This window comes from Lonchura striata, chromosome W (assembly GCF_050655825.1).
Source record: "Lonchura striata isolate lonStrDom1 chromosome W, ASM5065582v1, whole genome shotgun sequence".
Classification (NCBI taxonomy): Eukaryota; Metazoa; Chordata; class Aves; order Passeriformes; family Estrildidae; genus Lonchura; species Lonchura striata.
The window spans coordinates 28,353,591-28,368,613 of NC_140743.1; positions in this window are offsets into that span (position 1 = coordinate 28,353,591).

A 15,023-nucleotide genomic window follows, 5' to 3' on the forward strand; every position below is an offset into this window, starting at 1 on the left:
GATAAAGAGGGCTCACAATCTGGCTATACTCAGGAATGTGCATTCTCCAGAAACCTATGGCACCCAGGAAAGCTTGTGTTTCCTTTTTGCTGGTTGGTGGGGACATAGCTGTGATCTTGTTGATGACCTCAGTGGGAATCTGGCGCCGTCCATCTTGCCACTTCACTCCCAGGAACTGGATCTCTCGGGCAGGTCCCTTGACTTTGCTCTTCTTGATGGCAAAGCCAACTTCTAGTAGTATCTGGATGATCCTCTCACCTTTCTCAAACACTTCTGCCGCTGTGCTCCCCCACACAATGATGTCATCAATGTATTGCAGGTGTTCTGGAGCCTCACCCTTTTCTAGTGCAGCCTGGATCAATCCATGGCAGATGGTGGGGCTGTGTTTCCACCCCTGGGGCAGTCGGTTCCAGGTGTACTGCACGCCCCTCCAGGTGAAAGCAAACTGAGGCCTGCATTCTGCTGCCAGAGGAATGGAGAAAAACGCATTAGCAATATCAATGGTGGCATACCACTTTGCTGCCTTGGACTCCAGCTCGTACTGGAGTTCCAGCATGTCCAGCACAGCAGCGCTCAGCGGTGGAGTCACTTCATTTAAGCCACGATAGTCCACAGTCAATCTCCATTCTTTGTCAGATTTGCGCACAGGCCAGATGGGGCTGTTGAAGGGTGAGTGGGTTTTGCTGACCACCCCTTGGCTCTCCAGCTCCCAAATCATTTTGTGGATGGGGATCACGGCATCTCGATCCGTCCGATACTGCCGGCGGTGCACTGTCGAGGTCGCAATTGGCACGCGTTGTTCTTCCACCCTTAGGAGTCCTACTGCAGAGGGGTTTTCTGACAGTCCAGGCAAGGTGTTCAATTGCTTAATGTCTTCTGCCTCTACAGCGGCTATTCCAAAAGCCCACCTGAGTCCCTTTGGGTCTTTGTAATATCCGTTCCGGAGGAAGTCTATGCCTAGGATACACGGAGCATCTGGGCCAGTCACTATAGGATGTTTCTTCCACTCCTTCCCAGTCAGGCTCACCTCGGCTTCCACCAGAGTCAATTGTTGTGATCCCCCTGTCACACCAGCAATGGAAACAGGCTCTGCCCCCACATGTCCCGATGGTATCAGAGTACACTGTGCACCAGTATCAACTAAAGCATCATATTTTTGTGGCTCTGATGTGCCAGGCCATCGGATCCACACTGTCCAGAAGATCCGGTTTTCCTGTGCCTCTCCCTGGCTAGAGACAGGGCCCCTCTAACACTGGTTATCATTCCTTTCCTGGGCATACATACTAGAGGTCCCTTCAAGGGGGTCTGACAGATCGTACCCACAAGCTTGGTCACGGGAGGTTGAGGCTACCTTCACTTTGGTGGAACTCCCCCGGTTAGAGTTTCCCTCCTTAAGTTGACGGACCCGTGCTGCCAGGACAGAAGTGGGTTTCGCATCCCACCTCCCCATGTCTTCCCCATGGTCACGCAGGAAGAACCACAGATTAGCCCTTGGGGTGTACCCTCTCTCTCTAGCTGGGGATTGTTGGGCGCTGATTCTGGGGCCTGTGACTCTCACGGGTGCTGTATTAACCTTCCTTATCTCCTCCCTCATCTCCTCTTTAAACTCCTTAATCACGGCTGAGATATGAGCCTGCATTGGGCCATTAATCATACTCTCATAATTCCTAAGTTTGTTGGCAACAGAGCCCACTGTCTCCCGGTGACCGTCAGCATTGATTGTTGCAATGAAAGTGGTGTATTGAGATGGCCCAAGATTTGCCAGACTCCACAGCATTTGTCCCGTACACCTGACCTTGTCAGGGTCATTATTGTGTCGTCCATCCCTCCCAAAGAGTACCTCCAATACTGCCACTTCCCTCAGCTGTTGGATCCCTTCCTCGAGGGTCTTCCAGCGCATTCTATGATGGTGCTCTTGCATTCTCTCTCTGTGGACAAACCTCTCCCTGACACTCATTAAGAGCCGCTCCCAGAGAGAAAGGGACCCTGGTTCCCTTACAAAAACCTGATTTATACCCGAGTCCTGGGTCAAGGGTCCCAAATTCCTTGCCTCACCACCGTCCAGCTGCACGCCTGTACCCATAAGATCCCAAACCCGGAGTAGCCAGGTAGCATAAGCCTCACGCCCTCGTCGCACAATGTCTTTATGCAGATTACGAAGACTTTCGTACGTCAGGGACTCGGTGATGATAGCAATCTCTGGCTCCCCTGTGGGTTGTGAGGTTCCTCCATTCCTGTCCCTATCTGCAGGGTGCTCTGCTTTCTCCTTAGACTTCCTTGTTTCTACCGGGGCCACTGCTGCTGACCGTGACTGCCTTTGTGGTTCAGCTGGAACCTGGACAGTTGTAACATTAGTGGGTTCCACAGCTGTACTATTAGACTGTCCCTCCTCAAGGCAAAGGGCCGGTTTCTCACCAGCTGGGGAAATGCACTCCTTCAGCATCTCTCGTATCTCCTTAACCAGAACCCTCACCCAATCTGGGCGGTTCATTTCTGAGGTGGGCTGTGGGGCAGGGTCAGGCTCTGGAGCAGCAGCATCTCGAGTCTCTGGTGTAGGTGTGAGGGTAGTTATCCAGGTTAATCTTCCCTTATCTCTGAATGCTAAATATAACAGGACTATCAGCAACACCACCCATTGTATGGTATCATTAGCACTTATAAAGGATCTTAACCCTTTGAGAACTGGTGGAGAAGACCCAAAAAGATGGTTAAAAGGTTGAGAGAAAGTTTGCCCAGGTGCTATTTCCTCGCAGTAGGTACCGTTATTAAAGTAACCCCAAAAACATACAGTTAACGTGTGATAGCTATGAATCCATGTACCTGCCTTCCAGAGGAAATTAAAGATCCATGAATTCCTCACCCAATTAACCCAGAAGCCAAACTTGACAATAGACACCGTAGCCTTAGTTATAGGACCCATTTTTAGATAAGGGTCTGCAAATGGGAAAAGTATAGCTACGATCACATGCAACCCAAACCAAGGTAAACTAGACCACATGGTGATGCTGAAGATGTTTTTACACACAACAAAAAACCAAATTACTTAAGAACTGTTAACCCTTTTTCGCTCTCAATGCCCTCGAGCCCCACGTTGATGCGCCAAATTCTGTCTTGGTTCGACAAGACAGAAGTCTGTGAAAGAGGGCAAAGCCTCCTGTGCAATGGAGAACGGCAAACCCCCCTCCCTCTGAATTACTAGGAGTTTTAAATCAAAAGGCTCTCAGGCAAAGATATGGGAATGAGAGTAACAATTCTTTACTAGGAGAAAACTAGACAACAATTTAAAAAGGCAAATGCAATCGGTACAAACAAAACCAGTGAAAAAAGTCCAGAACCTGAGGAGTTGGGGTGCCAGTGGCAGTTCTGCTGGGACAATTGCTTCCCTTGCAGTGGCTGATGAATTGCAGCTGCAGTGGTGATCTTTAGAAGGGTATAGTTTTCCTCTGAAGATCTGGTGGCAGTGGGGCCGGTCTTCCTCTGCGCCGGGGTTGCCTCTGAGCTCCGCTGCCGTCGCCTCAGCGCGCGCCGGCTGCTTCGCTGCGAGTGCCGCCGAAGAGAGCTGCTTCTCTGGGAATCCCGCGAAGAGAGAGCGCGAGCTGCTTCTCTCCCCAAAAGCTACCCCTTTATACAATAATAGAGTGCTTGGCTTCCCCCTCTGGGTGGGACCCCTCACGGTGTTACATTTACCAGCCCGGCAGTGAGTCAGTCAATAGTGTATAAACAAACCATTGCCTCTACGGGGCAAACCATTGTCTCTGAGAGAGATAACAAAACCTGTCCGACAGGTTTGCCTTCAACAGATGGCAAATAGAATACAAGCTTATTTTACAACCCAGGACAATGACCTATTGCCTTCTCTGAGCATGTGCCTGGTGTCTCCTAACATTTATTATTGCCACTCCTTTTGGTAAATTCACCATCTCCAATAGGCAAGAAATTAAGTTCTCATGGGCTAACATTTTTCTCCTACAGGTTAATAATCTTCTTTCTTCCCAGAATTACCAAAATGCATGTGACACCCCATATGCATATTTAGAATCAGTGAAAATATTCACTATCTTGTCCCACTATAATTCACAGGCTCTCACAAGTGCATACAGCTCCACTGTCTGATCTGACCATGTGGGCGGCTGTTGGAGTCCCAGGACATCCCTCTGGCTGCCCTGGATGTCTTGAGACCCTGGCAGGGGGCTCGGAGACCTTGGCATGAAATCAAAAAAATCTGTGGCTTTGATTTTAGCCAGTGAAAAAGGTTGCTGAGTCTGTATGAGGAATTACAAGCCACAAGGGTTTGAGTAGTGTGATATTTGGATTAACACAGGGTGGAAAAGTAGAATTTTGGGGTTTTTTAGAATGTACTTCAGGGGGTCAAGATGGAGGAATTTGGGCGTGTCCTGGCCTTCTTCTCCTTCTTCTTGTCCTCCATGTCTTGGTAAAGCCAGGGACCTCAGATAACGGGAAAGTTGAACAGGACAGAACGCACATCTAACCAATATGATTAATGCAATGTTCTCCCTTTTTTCAAGAGAAGATGGCAGTTTTTATACACTTCTATATAGGTTACAGTTTACAAAGGCACTCTGATTGGCAAGCTAACATTGTTTACCTTTGCCTTAAGGTGGTCAGGCTTTTCACACTGCAGCTCTACTCGAATTCACACTCGGATAGCTCATTACTTTGTAGCTACCTTAACATAATTTCTAACTGCGCAACAACTGAATTCTTACTGCATCAAAGGCTTCTAGGCCTCATCAAGGCCGCTTATCAGGGGCCTAGTCTGAGGGGGTAGCTCAATTCCCACTCCAGACATAAATCATGCCCTCTCTCTCTCAGAAATTCTGTAACATCTTGGTGTGATGGTGACACTTTTTTATTGGTTTATCGTAGAGAGACACTGTCTAACATAAATGATAGATATTGCTACATTATTGTAAACATAGTACACGTAGTTTTTGGTATAAAAGGTAAACACTGCCTCAGAGGGCAGGCAGATTGCCATGGCTTCTTTTCTAGATGGACCTCAGCAGGTCAGAGAAAGAATGTTATAGCTAAGGAAAAATAAACAATCTTGAGAACTCAATCCTATGCATTTCAGACTCATTCCTTGGCTGCACGGGCTAGGAATCAAAGACTTTTACAATCTTGGGGTCAGCCCAGCATTGAGACCCCAAGAGGTAGCAACCTCCACCCTTCCTCTAATTCCCTTCCCTTAATGATAGTGTACCTGTAAATCACTTCCTTTCTATCACCCTTGAAGACCCATCAATAAACACGTTTTTTTCCTCAGGCCAGGGAGTGTCTTGTAAATATTCCCTAGCCAGGGTTTGGAAATCTATCACCTGAATGCAGTCATGGGTTTCTTCCTGGCCCCTCTCTCCAGGGCCATTCAGTCAGGAGGCTGGATTAAACCCTTCCCCACTTGTCAATTCTAAATCTTCCTGTTCCATTAAACAAGATTAATACTGTAATAACCAAGTGCTGGTCATCCATTTAGAGGCTCTTTCGGTTAACAAAGCTTTAATTTGATGCAAAACTTTAGCAATCAGATATTTTCCTGTCGCTGTGGGACACGTGAAAGCACCACGCGGACCACCTGCTGCTTGCAAGGTAAAAAAGGAACGTTTATTATCTGACTCTGTCTTTTATACTGTCCTGGGTTGTAAGATAAGCTTGTATTCTATTCGCCATCTGTTGAAGGCAAACCTGTTGGGCAGGTTTTGTTATTTATCTCTCCCAAAGACAATGGTTTGCCCCGTAGAGGCAATGGTTTGTTTATACACTATTGACTGACTCACTGCCGGGCTGGTAAATGTAACACCATCCTATTGTGAGGGGTCCCACCCAGAGGGGGAAGCCAAGAACTCTATTATTGTATAAAGGGGTAGCTTTTTGGGGAGAGAGGCAGCTCGCTCTCTCTCTTCGCGGGATTCCCAGAGAAGCAGCTCTCTTCAGCGGCACTCGCAGCGAAGCCGCCGGAGCGCGCTGAGGCGACGGCGGCGGAGCTCGGAGGCAACCCTGGCACAGAGGAAGACCGGCCCCACTGCCACCAGATCTTCAGAGGAAAACTATACCCTTCTAAAGATCACCACTTCAGCTGCAATTCATCAGCCACTGCAAGGGAAGCAATTGTCCCAGCAGAACTGCTACTGGCACCCCGAATCCTCAGGTTCTGGACTTTTTCACTGGTTTTGTTTGTACTGATTGCATTTGCCTTTTTAAATTGTTGTCTAGTTTTCTCCTAGTAAAGAATTGTTACTCCCATTCCCATATCTTTGCCTGAGAGCCTTTTAATTTAAAGATCCTGGTAATTCAGAGGGAGGGGGGTTTGCCGTTCTCCATTGCACAGGAGGCTTTGCCCTCTTTCACAGACTCCTGTCTTGTCGAACCAAGACATATATCTTCCCAAGGGTGACATTGGATTGGAGAGTGAATGGGCCACCTCTCCAAAGACATTGGACAAACCACCAGTACATCACGTGTTCTCCACCCCCATAAAAGAATGTAAACAATACGTTGTTTACAGAAATTGTGTGGGAAAGTTCTCCAAAGGAATGTAAACTCAGAAGGCTTTAGGAAGTCTTAAGAATCAGGGTGACATTTTCCCATTGTCAGTTTTTGGTACCATCAAAGTCGTGGCTGCACAATACTGCAGACAATGAGGCCAGCCTCTGGCCACTGGGTCTAACACCTTAGAAAAATAAACAACAGGCTGCCATGTTCCCCCATGTTCTTGTACCAAAAATCCTTTAGCATGGCCATGTTTAACATCCACATATAACTCAAAATCCTTTTCTAAGTCTGGAAGAGCTAAGACTGGGACATTAATCAATTTGTCTTTTAATTTTCTACGGTTTTGCTCTTCTTCTGGTGTCCATACCACAACATTAGGACTGTCTTGGGTTAAAAGGTCATATAAAAGTCTGGCTAAAACAGAGAAATCCTCAATCCATGCTCTGCAGTACCCCACCAACCCTAAAGACTGCCATAACTCTTTAGTCTGGCATAAGGGTACTTGTAAAATTCCTTGTATTCTTTCTAGATCAATACACCATAAACCTCCAGTCAAAATGTGTCCCAAATATTTAACCTTTTTCTCTACCAACTGTGCTTTCTTTTCAGACATTCTAAATGTCTTTTTAGCAAGAAAATCAAACAACTTTACAGTAGCCTCTTCAACCACCTTTTCCTGTTCCCCTGATAAAAGCAAATTACCCACATATTGCAACAACCTAACTCCTGAGGGTGGAGTAATCTTAATATTTTCTGCAAGGCTTGCCCAAACAAAACCAGTGACTCTGTATATCCCTGTGGGAGGACTGTCCATGTCAATTGTTGCTTTACCATTTTCCCTCCTTCCTCCTGTTCCCACTGAAAGGCAAAATACTGTTTACTGTCCTCAGGAATCAGACAACTCCAGAAAGCATCCTTCAAATCCAGTACTGAATAATACTGATGTGAAGAAGGGATTTTATTCAGAATGGTATAGGGATCCAGAACTGAGGGGTGCCTTGGTTTGTCAATTTCATTTATTATTCTTAAATCCTGCACTATTCTATAAATTTCATCTGTTTTCTTAACCGGCATGTAGGGAGCGCTGTGCTCCAGGATGGTTTAGATGAATGGAGACGAGAGATCTCTGAAGGCTGCTCTTAGGATATAAAGTTTATTAGGGATGGAGAGAGGTCTTGCTTGGAGCTGCCAGACACAGCACGTGGCAAAGCTTGAGGGGATGGGGGATGGGAGAGACAATAGGATGCTCTAGGAGAGGGTGAAGGTACTAAGAGGGAGGAAGATCCAAGAGGGCGTCTGGCCCCTTGGAGACCCCTTATCAGGGGGTTTCAAGGTGGGCTGGAACAAGACTTGGGCCAATGGGGTTACAGGCACTTGATGTTTTAGGGGAGGGTTACAGGTGTGGGGTGAACCATACATTTTGGGGGGTGAGATGGAACAGTCCACTTGACCCCTGGACCCATCCGTAGGCAAGGGCATTGTCCAGCCAGCAGGGAGGACTGTTTTCATCCTGGCTGTATTTTTATGAATAATTATATTTATCCATCCTCCCCAACACCGGCAGGATAGGAGTGTTTTAGGGAGACATGCATGGCTCCAAAAGACCTGCCTTTATCAGGGACTCAGTGACAGGCTGTAACTTCCTTCCTTCCTTCCTTCCTTCCTTCCTTCCTTCCTTCCTTCCTTCCTTCCTTCCTTCCTTCCTTCCTCCCTCCCTCTCTCCCTTCCTTCCTTCCTTCCTTCCTTCCTTCCTTCCTTCCTTCCTTCCTTCCTTCCTTCCTCTCTTCCTTCCTTCCTCTCTTCCTCCCTTCCTCCCTTGAAATAGGGTATTGCTTTTGAGACACTACTTGTCCTGGTTGCTTCAAAGTAATTTGGAGAGGCTCTATATCTACTTTTCTATATTTCCCAGGTGCTGCCTACACTTCTGGGTTTATTTCAGCATAAGCCTTCTCAGACATTTTACACAAAGTTACCTCAGTGTTAGCCTCTGTATCATATTTTACAATACTCATTTGCATTCCCACTTTAGTCATCAAAGCCCTTCCCAGTTAATTACAATCACAATCAGGAACAAACAGGAATTCATGCATTTCATACCTGTCTCCCACATCTACTAATAGTGGCTGAATAAAATACACCTGCTCATCTTTTCCACTCACCCCTTGAATAATCAAAGATCTTTTTGACAACCCCCCCCCCCCCCCCTTAGGTATTTAGGTATAAAATTCAAGGTGGATTGAGAGGCCCCTGTGTCTACCAGGAAACACAGCTCCTCTTGATCCAGACCCATCTTAAAAGTTATCAAGGGCTTCAGTGTGGTGGGTCCCTGGTATAATGGGAGCCACTGACACCCCTAACAATCCATCTCCATTATCCTCTGGACTTCCTCCTCCTGAGGATTCAGTTGTTTCTGTGAATATTCCTGCTTCCAGTGTCCCTCTGCCCTGCAGATAGCACACTGATTCTTTCCCTACTGCTGTTTGGGCTGGCTCTCCCCTGCTGAGAAGGGAATGCCTCTGCCACTTCCTTGTGGCCAACACTGTCCCCTCTGTCCCAGGAGCTCCCTTGGGCCTTGCAGTTTATTTCTCCAGGGCTGTAATAATTCTGCCATCACCTTTGCCTTTTCTTCATCCCTTCTTACATACACTTGCTGTATCTTTCTAACCAGTTCATCCAGGGGCTTATTATGCCCTTCCTCTAATCCCCCTGCTACTGCCTGTGGATACTCATTCTCCCACAGCTCAAAATATTTTGTTTCTCCACTGATCCAACAAAATCCTTAAAAGAAACTCCTAATCTTTCCACGTACAATCCACATTTCCCAGATATTCCTTCCTCCTCCTCCTTGTGCTCACCTTCCTTGCCACACACCATATACTAGAGCCAGTCCCTGTCCTGCCACAGTGTCCAAACATGCTCCCCCCACCCCCAGAACACCTAGTGGGCACAGCTGGCAGCACCACAGGCGGCCAGGGTGTCCCAGAGCCCCATGGGGGCCAGGGGCCTCCCTGCCTGGGAAGGTAGCAGGGTCAGGGACTGCCTGGCGCTGAGCCTGCAGCTGTCTCACAGCCCCAGCCTGGCCCCACACCTCCCTACAGGCCCCCAGCCCATGCTCCCAGTCACACACCTCCATGCCCGGTCCTGACGCTCTTTGCATTAACCATATTTCTTCACACTCCCCTTCAACCAATTCTTTCCCAACATACCAACACCATCTGTCCATCCCCTGTTGCCAAGACCCCTTCTAGACTCCCCTTATTGTCCCTGTCTAGGTTCGACAAGACAGGAATCTGCGAAGGAGGGCTAAAGCCTCCTGTGCAATGGAGAAGGTAAACCCCCTCCCTCCGAATTACTAGGAGTTTTAAATCAAAAGGCTCTCAGGAAAAGATATGGGAATGGGAGTAACAATTCTTTACTAGGAGAAAACTAGACAACAATTTAAAAAGGCAAATGCAATCGGTACAAACAAAACCAGTGAAAAAAGTCCAGAACCTGAGGATTCGGGGTGCCAGTAGCAGTCCTGCTGGGAAGATTGCTCCCCTTGCAGTGGTTGATGAATTGCAGCTGCAGTGGTGATCTTTAGAAGGGTATAGTTTTCCTCTGAAGATCTGGTGGCAGTGGGGCTGGTCTTCCTCTGCACCGGGGTTGCCTCCGAGCTCCGCCGCCGTCGCTTCAGCGCGCTCCGGCTGCTTCGCTGCGAGTGCCGCCGAAGAGAGCTGCTTCTCTGGCAATCCCCCAAAGTAAAGAGCTGCCCTGTCCCCAAAAAGGTACCCCCTTATATCCAATAAAAGAGTGCTTGGCTTCCCCCTCTGGGTGGAACATCTCACAATAGGATGGTGTTACGTTACCAGCCCTGCATTGAATCAGTCAATGGCCCACTAACAAACCATTACCTCTTAGGAGCAAAACCGGTTCTTGGAAAAGATAACAAACCTGCCCAACAGGTTTGCCTTCAACAGATGGCGAATAGAATACAAGCTTATCTTACAACCCAGGACAGTCCCCCTGGGCATGGATTGTCGAGACCCCTTCTTGATTTTCACTTACTGCCCCCTTGGGCATCCATGTCTTTAATTGCCTCTGGGAGAATGTGCAAACCAACTCAACATTCTCCCAAGGGACTCTTCAGAGATATTTTGCAATTGTCATCCCTTTTGCCAGGACCCCTTCCTGGCTTTACTTGCGCTACCCTCCATGGGTGCCCTTTCAGGTTTACTCCCCAAAGTTGCCATTATACTCACCAGTGAGATTTTCAGTGGTCCTTCCCTGCAGACTCTTCACGGACCTCCCTGGTCCGCCACTCGTCTGTCTCCTGGACAGTCTTGGGACTCCAATCTATCACCCAATGCCAACTGCCACCAAGAGGAGCTGATCACCAAAACTAGGTGAGGAGTGCCTTCAGCTCCACTCACTTCTGTAGAGAGCTTGGCAGAAAAATAGTTAAATAGCAAGGGACATGAAATTGTAAAATTGGTCAAAGTATGAAGGGCTACGTGACTGCTGCAAGGTCCGCATGACCCTGAAAGCAGATGGTGTGCAGAAATCAGGATGATTGAAACTGCTTGGTATGTAGAAAAGATAAAGAGGAACAAAGAAGTACTAACTGCAAGGACAGTAGAGCGAGATAGTTGCACAAGTCACATAGCAACCAATTAGGAGCTTGTCTTTTGCAATATGCATGAGCTAATTAGCGAGTATATATAAACTGTGTAATCTGTTACAATAAACTGAGACTTGATGATCATGATATCTTGAGTCTTGTCTCCCGCGGCACCTCACCAACACACTTCCCACCGCCCCCAGCTAGTGGAAGTATCCTTGATGAATCCCCAATTTGTCAGGAAAATGAATCCATTATGTCAGAGGTTTATGTCCAAAATGGAGACAGAGGAGTCTTGTAACTTTATTTGAATAAAAGGAGAGGCCATGGGGCATTTCCCCTGGGGTCTTGCAAATTTTTAGACGATGCAGATTCCTTTTCATCCTAATTTCCTGGCCGCATTTCCCTCTCTCTTTTCCTATTGACTGAGGTACTTGAGAGGTACAGACTTCTCGAATTGCCTTGATTTGCTCCAATGCTGAGCCAAGAGTGACCTCAGAGACTGATTCAGTGAGTTAGGTATTTGCTTTATTTGGCACCGGGTATGTGGGGGATCACTCCTCCTAACACGCACACCCAGCAGTTTTACACAGCACAATATATGGTTAAATTAATGCATATTCATTATATTCCTTGGTGTTGTGTGGCAAGCACATTCTCTCTCAGGATTTTTCTTAAAGGTGCACAGAGAGAAATGAAAGAGAAAACAATTTCTATTTCTGCTCCTTGTTTTTTCTCATGTGGAATGTGTTTGGAGCATTGTTTACCTGGAGTGATTGCTTGATTGGATCATGGTGGATTGTTTGAGCCTGATGGCCAGTTAGATCCGCCTGTGTCTGGACTCTCGAGAGAGGGTCAAGTGTTGTTAGAGATATAGTTAGAACAAGTAGGTTTGTAGTTTTTTGTATATTTCTTTATGTAGTATGTTAATGTATTTTAGCATAATTATAATAAAGAAACCATTCAGCCTTCTGAATTAAGTCAGACACCATCATCTCTTCTGAAATGTAAATTTTAAGGAATTTAGATATTTTAGAGGAGCTAAGATTTTAATTAGAGATAAGCCTTACTAGAGTTAATTAAAATAAATGAGTAGGCCTTGATGAAGTTAAGAGTTGGTAGCTAACTAATAATTGATTGCTTGTCAGCACAATGTTTAGTTAGCTGGGTTTATAATGAAGAATATAGAAACTGACAAATAGCTTTTAGGAACATAAGACAATTGTGGGCCTCCTCTGTTCTGAAACCAATTGAAGACAAGGAATGGGAGTTCTACCAAGAGTTCATTTGTCATATTTGCATTGAAAAGGTAGAAAGGTCAGAACGAGGAAGACTTCATTTACTTCCTCAGTTTGGGACCCCTCCCTGTGAAAGGGACCACCGACGCATTTCAAGGGACAAAGTACACATGCTTAATAGCTTTTGAAATGATTAGCATATGAAGCGAGGAATGGGATGTACCAAAATTATGAATATGTATTTGTATTTTGGGTATTCAATACTTGTATGGATAAAAAGACTCTGTAATCACCTGGAAGGTGCAGTGTGTATTTGGGAGCTATCCCGCACACTGCCCAGTGTCAAATAGACATACACTTTCTAACTTTATACTGTTAGAGAGTTTTTGTCCGTCACAGCTGGATATCGATACTAGATCAATATCCATATTTTTTTTAATAAATCACTTCCCATTGCCTGCATTCACAACAGTGTTGTATTGTGTTTTTAAGTTTAATGGTTTTGTACCAGTTCTGTAATGGTTCATCCCTTTACCCCCCATTTCCCCTGTGGTTTTACCCTGAACTACCCCTTTCCTTGTATGTCAATCCCCTCCTCCTTCCCTGTTGTCAATCTCCCCCCAGTTTGCTGAATCATTCCCCTGTCCCCTCCCTGGTGCCTTGTCCATCACTCGACTCCCCATCCCACCCATCCAGAACCTTTCACAAAGAGCGTAGAGTGATTGGACGGGTGCCAGGGTGTAAGAGGCCATCTGAAGACCCTCACTCATTTGCCTGCCGATTGCCACAAGAAGGAACTCCCTTCCCCCACTGCAGTTCCAGCTTGGAGAAGGCAACAGTGCAGGTGCAGCCGCTGTACCATTAGGTTAGTTGTTCCGAATGAGGCCCGGCAAGAACTTGGCAAGGAGTTGGCAAGGACTTGGCGACGACCCAGCATGGACCCAGCACAGGGCGGCCTACTGCAATTCCTGCTTAACCCTCCACCTTTAAGCTGAATGAACTGTTGGGGTGACTCTGGTGGTCTCTCACTGAAGACCCTTCATCTGCCTCATTACCACTGTGACAGACAGAGATAAAGAACCCTCTCCCTAAGGACTGAGACTGAGACCCCTATCACAGAGGGTGGAGGGGGGGGGGGGATAATGACGACCTGTTCTTCTCCAGTAACTTCAATGGACTTATTCTTCACTGTGTTTGTTCTGACTGCATGATTTTCTGTAGATACACCTGTTCCCCCCATAGCAATTTCAATAGACTCTTATTGTTCTATATGTTCCCCCTTTTTTCCTCTGTGGACTATAACTGGACCCCTGGGTTGGGTAGGACTTTGGAGACTCTCCCCAACACAACAAGATGGATCCCCATTGTCCGGACCAGTGAGGACCTCACCTGTGTTGGTAGCTATTCCCATCCCCCCTTCTCTCTCTATCACTCTATCTTTTTTATTTCTTTTCTGACCCCACTATCGCATTTATTGTTTTTGGCCCCTAATAAAGGCACATTTGTTGTGATTAAACTGATAGTCCCCTGCTGTTTGTCTTTTGCACTTTGGGATCGGCTAACGAACCATCACGACACCCCGCTATAAGTGGATCATGACACAGGGGTCCCTCCTTCCCACCTCCCTTATTGGATTCCCCACTTGTCTGTTTCCCCACCTTCCACTCCCCCAAACATTCCCATTGGTGGGTGGGTGATCTCCTCCCCTATTTCCACCCCCGTTTATATTGTGCTCCACAGCCCAGTTGAGGGGCTTCTGTTGGTTGGTTCCCCTGGGTTGCGGATCTCTTTGGAGCTCTCCTTAATAAACCTGGACTTTACCCCCGACTGGAGTCGACTCCTTACTTCCACCATCATTGCGACCGTCTCACCCTGCTAGGCCAAAAGCCTTAGCCACCCTCTTGACCTCCGGAGGCATGGGAGAGTGTCCCCCACTGTCCGCTATGCCAGAGAGAGCCAGAAGTTCCCGAGTAGGTACAAGGAATGGCACAGTGACACCTTGGGATAGGAGTGGTTATACAATATACTTCTCAAAAGTCATTAATATCATTAGCATATGTGATGCACAAGTGGAGTGCACTCTGGTGGTCACACTGAGGAAGACTCCGAGTCTTCCTTAGGGGTCATTCTGATGAAGGCCAGCAGTCTTCCTCACTTTGCACTTTTCACCTTTCTTTCTGAAGCATGTGCAGTCCTTCACTGGCTGGTTCAGTGTTTTCTGCTTCCAGTTTCAATAGGTTTTGTTCCTCTTATCTTGACAAGGTGCATTCTGTTTCTCTTAACAAGGCTAAGGCACATCCTGCTTCATAGGCTTATGATTAATATTTGCTGAATCTTAATAGTTAACTCATGATTACGTGGGTTAACTATTCATCAACTCCTTTCATGATGTTTCCCCCCTCTCAGCCCCCTAAATTATCAGGCTAGCCCAGAGATCCGAGGCTTGGAGGGGAGGAATATCAGAAGATGGCAAAGATTTCCAAAAGAGGCTCTTACCCCAATATATGTTGGTGCAGCTCTCTTTATTCTGTGATCTCCATGGGGAGAGCGGGGCAAAAGAGGATGAACAGGAAATGTCAGGGGTTTATCTAGACTTTGGACAGGGAGGGCTTCTCTGGCTCTCCACCAACACTGTCAGGGCAGGAAGGAGGGGTCCAGAGTTATGTTGATCAGAG